The sequence below is a fragment of the Pagrus major genome, chromosome 8 (assembly GCF_040436345.1).
Source record: "Pagrus major chromosome 8, Pma_NU_1.0".
Classification (NCBI taxonomy): domain Eukaryota; kingdom Metazoa; phylum Chordata; class Actinopteri; order Spariformes; family Sparidae; genus Pagrus; species Pagrus major.
The window spans coordinates 23,512,413-23,517,981 of record NC_133222.1 but is presented as its reverse complement, the minus strand read 5'-3'; positions in this window follow the sequence as shown (position 1 = coordinate 23,517,981).

Sequence of the window (5,569 nt, the reverse complement as noted above, 5' to 3'; positions counted from 1 at the left end):
CTCTTTTCCCCGCTCAGGAGGAGGAAGTGGCTGTCCCGTCTATCCAGGCTCATCGCCACTGTTGTCAGGAGGCTTGGAGCAGGCTCTCACTCGCTCATTGCTCCATTGACCCACATCGCTCTCCGGCTCCTCAGTACCAGCCAGGTCAAAAGGTGTGGCTCTCCTCCCGTGACCTACCCCATCAAGTGGACTCACGTAAACTTGCTACTTGTTTCATTGGACCGTATGAAATTGAGAAAATGATTAACCCCTCTGCTGTTCGCCTCAAACTCCCGGCCTCTTTGCAAGTTCATCCCACTTTCTCATTCATTGCTGAAGCCAGTGTCTTCTTTTAACTTTAGTGATTCTTGCTCCAGTGTTACTTTGTTTGAACCACATCTTACTTTTGAACTCTCCACTCACCTCTGCCTCCACCTCAGCTTCCACCTCCCAGTACCATGAGCACCAGCAACAGTACCTGCCTTGCCACTCGCCTGAGCCTGGGCCACTACCAGCTGTCTTTTCACCTGAGCAAATTATTAAATTCCTTTAAATCCTTCCCCCTGTCCGCTTTTGGATACAAAAACCAACCTCCATTTTGTAACAGTTGTCTCCCATTCCCTTTAAGAGCCAGGTGTGCCAGGACCTAGCATAAAAAGTATCATCCTGATCAATAATGGGTGGGATGAGAGGGGAGAAGTATGTCCTTAATGACGAAAATATTAAGGACATTACCTGCAGCGATCCTCCAGCAGCAGAAACGATATGGTTATCTCTACCTTAACATGCACATGTGCACACGAGGAACAGCTTATGAACTTCTTTGTTTAAAACTCCTGACTCACCGACAGGATCGAATGGTATTTCATGTTACTAAATGTTCTGTGTTCTTCTACACATCAAAAGCTCACACACAGTCCAGATTCATACAGTAGAAGTTTGGAGTGAAGCAGCTGTCCTGATAAACACTGAGATCCTGTCGAAACATATTTATTTCAGAAGATAAAAGTTTAGCTCTGTTTCCTTTGGAGAGTTTATGACTACAGCTTTTAGTTTTGTTGATTAAATGTGCCACGAGATTTGTAACAGTACATTACTGGAAATGCAACACTTGCGCTGTACCAAGCCTAAGATAGAGCTCATGTTTAAAAGCTCAATTTAAAAGATCATTATGCGAGTCAAGAAAGTTTGTCATGAAGATCGTAAAATATCATTTAGTTATGTGTAACATCATCTCTCTCAATATGTGTCACCAACAACAACATGGCCGTCACCTTAGCAAAGATTCAGCTGGGGTGTCAACACACCATGTAATGGTAGCTATTTAGTCAAAGCCTGATAAAAGGTAAATTTCACAAGCATGTGACCAAGTTGAAGTTGTGTTCGTGTAATGTGCTACTTTAATCTAAGTCAATAAAACTGTCCATACAGTTGTGACAGTTAAGGTTTACATAACGTTGACGTAACTTACTTTTTTTCTGGTAGTTTACATGCATTGTTCACAAAAAATGTATTCAATGACCACATCCTCCTAAATCCATTAACTCTTTCCTCGTTCATACTCCACCACCTGCAAAACACTATATATTTGCAGCACAGTTTTCAAATTCTAACACAGTTTTCAACACTGTTCAACACACATTCAAAACAGTATGATGGCAGATTTCATTAACTTCTTCTAAATTTCTATAAAATCTTTGCACATTGATTCTTTTGTAATGATTATTGCAGCCGAATTTGAAGATTTTCTTGTTGTTTGTTTTATTTCAACTTTTGAATTTTTCACATTTGGAACAAAAGGCCATGTATGTAGACTTTATGTTTATCACTGGCAGCAGTTTAATGTTGCTAAAAAACTACTACAGTATTAGTAATAGTATGTAATACTAAAACTGCAGCACATCTGTCATTTAGGTAATATTTATTTCTATTGTACATTCTAGAAATTAAAGATGACATATTTGTGAATTTGGTCAAAAAAGACTGGACTGAATGGTAAAAAAACATTGACTTTTTATTTTCTGTTGTATGCAGGTAGAAAATTCGTTAAGTGATGTGTGTTGCTGTCTTAAGAGCTTAGAAAAAGTATCTTTAGTTAAATGCTTTTTAGCAGTTATAAAAAACTGAATAATTTAGACTTAAGTGATAAAAGTTCATCATTTCTGTAACGCTCCCTGTTATCAGTGTTTTTTAGGTCATTGTGTTATGAGTGACATTGTATGCTTTTCGGATTGGAGCCAGTGTTCTGGCTGAACAACTTATTTTGAGACATATATGATCTTTTGGTTTGAGTGAGTTTTGGAGGTGAGATTAACTGTGTGGTCAAGATGTGGTTAAAACGAATCACCTTCTCAGTCGCCCCAGGACCTAGGGAGAACACTGGCAGGAGGCTACCTCCCGCTGTTCCTTTATCCATTCAGGACAGCCCCCAGACCCAATGGGAGGGGGCTTGTTTGGGTGGTGTGGGTGAAGGTTTATTCACTTATTCATCTGTTCATCCAATCATTCATTCAGTCATTTATTCATTGACAAACCTCTTTCTCCCCTTTCCCCCCTTCCCTTCACCCAAATTTTCTCTGTCTCTCTTTTCTTTCCCAGCTGCCGATGCATTTGTAGCCCATCTGCCATCTGGGCGTAGTTGTTGTGAGACAGGGAGACGATTAATCGGTCCTTTAAACTGAACTGAAAGATGTAAAAACCTTCATATTGTTGATTTGAACTTTTCTCTTTTTCTCTCTTTTTGAATGTATATTGTAGTTTTTTATTACTCCTCTTTTCTTTCTCCTCCTAAGTTGTCTGGTTCCTTAAGATGTGTAATGTCTATTGTGTTTTGTGTTAAAGGGAGAATAAACATTAAAAAAAATAATAAATGTTATAATTCTTTAAGATATCTTATAATAAATATAAAAAATGAAGATGCTAAAACACCCATATGTACAATTTATTTTACAGCGAGCGAGAATTCTTACTATGAAGATATTGTAATTCATAGTTGAATGCTGCCAGAGATTTTTGTGTCCCCCAAATGAAAATAACACAATAACTCATGGCCATATTTGTTTATGTGGATGGAAAAGTTACGTTTCAATTCTTCAGAATCAAATTAAAAAGCTTTTTTTCCCTGCAGCAGGTGGAATATTTTTTAAACCCAGATGGTTCTCAAAGTCTACAACAGTAAGTGTTGTAAAAAGATCTTTTCAAAGATTGCCGGATTATTATTTTTTAGAAAAATCTTAAGTTAATGTCTTTGACAACAGTGGGACTAATGTGAAGTACAAAGTGGGGCTATGTTTACAGGTACATCTTGTGTTTCAAAGACGTTGTGCAGACAGCTTGAACTGAAGTGGAAAGAAGAAAGCAAGAGGTTTTCTGCTTCATTTGGATGAATAGTTTACAAAACCGTCTACATTTCCATGCTAAATTAACATCAACAATAATATTTGCTTTATTTTAAACACTGCAGGTCAGTTTTCTCAAGAACACTTTTTCCTGCTTTTAGCCCAGATTATTTAATGGACTTGGGTACTGGAAGGTTGACATGATGAAATCTAAGATAAGTGGTACATCCCCCACTGCATCGTAACTCTGAACAGGGGTGATCTGGGATAATAATTCAGGCCAGGAATTTAACATCAGTCCAGGCCAAGCTCCACACTTGCTCCATTCACAACAGACCACATCTACTGTAAGTGCTTTGATGAATTATGTTTCATGTTTACTGCTTATGCCAGTAATATATCTTTTACTTAGTTTAAAAAAAACAAAAACATCCAGCGTAGTTAAAAACAGCCAAGCGTCTTCAGTTTGAAGAGTTGGTCGATTGCACTTCCACAATTACGGCAGCTGGACTAAATATTCATGCAGAGTATATCATTTTTTTGACTTTTGGAGAGCTTGTTTTGCAGCTCTGACTGGACTTGTGTTTATCACACCATGAAGTTCTGGTAGCTCTTAGTAACTTACTTCCATTCCAACATTTTCTGCATTATCCTTTGTAGGATCACTACACTCACTTCTCTCTAATGACTTCCATTGCATCATGCGCCGATCTGGTGTTGCAGATAGTGTGATCCCGTCACAAGATGGTGTCTGGTTTTAAACACTGCAGGTGTGGCTGAGCAGGTACATATTCATTTTTAGTTTCAGGCTGGGTGATATTTACTGACAAGGCGTCTTCATCACAAAACAAATTGTTACAGCAGATAAGGAGGAAGTCAGGCAAAGTAGAATAAAGAGTGACAAGTTCACATAGGGAGGTGGTCAGGGATGGATGTTTGGGTCAAACAGCAAAGTACAAAGGACTTTAACCTTAAAATGTGGAGGAATACACTAACCCTTCCATCAGTCAGATTAGTTATACCATCAATTATGTAATTATATAATTGTTTTTGAAAAAAACCTGCTTTCCTGAAAGTTGATCTCTTTTTATGAATAATCCCATATTTCAAGAATTCCAGTTTTCTGTTAATTTCTTCAGTAAATAAAATGTTGCTGCCTTTTCTTACTCCTTTGATACACTTCTACAAGGTGACATTATCTCCAAACTCAAAACAACATGACGGTTGCAGTGCATCAACATCAGTTTGGTGAGGTTAAGGCAAATAAAGCCTACATTGTTAGGTTTAGGAAAACATCATGGATGGGCTTGAAATAAGTAAAGTTACTTATGTTACTTCAGTTATGAACGTATTTACGTAATGTACATAACTTCAGTTGTTAATGTACATGACCTAAACCTAAATTCACAAGTACGTTTTCACACTGGACATGAACAGCAGGTTAAAGTCCTTTGTACTTTGCTGTTTGACCCAAACATCCATCCCTGACCAGTTCCCTATGTGAACTTGTCACTCTTTATTCTACTTTGCCTGACTTCCTCCTTATCTGCTGTAACAATTTGTTTTTGTGATGAAGACGCCTTGTCAGCAAATATCACCCAGCCTGAAACTAGGGAGAGCTGGTGTGGGGAAGGACTGCGCACAATCAGGACGATGGCCTCATGAATTAAATGATATGCATGTAGACTCAAAGCGAGCAGTTCATTGCCTGAGCTACAAACACAGGCTCCTTGACCACAATATGACCAGATTTGCACCACTTGTTGTTCACAGGAACAGCAAGTCTTCCACCTTTATTCTTAGCACACTCACTGCAATTCCTATCCAGCTGTACAGTCTGGAAGCTTTCTACAGACACGTTGGAGTTAGGGACGTCCTTGTTTAGCCATGTCTCTGTGAAACACTGCTCTCATGATAATCTTTCTGACTCTTCACCAAAGGAGCTTCATGGAGAGCAACTGCTACTCATACAGCAATGAAACCAAAAACAAGCAACTTCCTGGGCCAGTCCAGAACCCCGTTATCTTACTCAACGTGACGGGGCTTTTGCAGAAGGCCTCTCAGCTTTGGAAGTGCCTGCCTTCATGTGACGACTTTTAAAATACATCTTAAAACTTCTCAAAGCGTATGACAGCCCTTATAAAACTGCTATGCTCCTTCAAATTTCATGACATTTTTGTTTTTTATCTCTTAATTTTGGGCTTTATTGCTGAAACAAGAATTGCCTTTGAGGAGAATAAAGTAATAAAGTG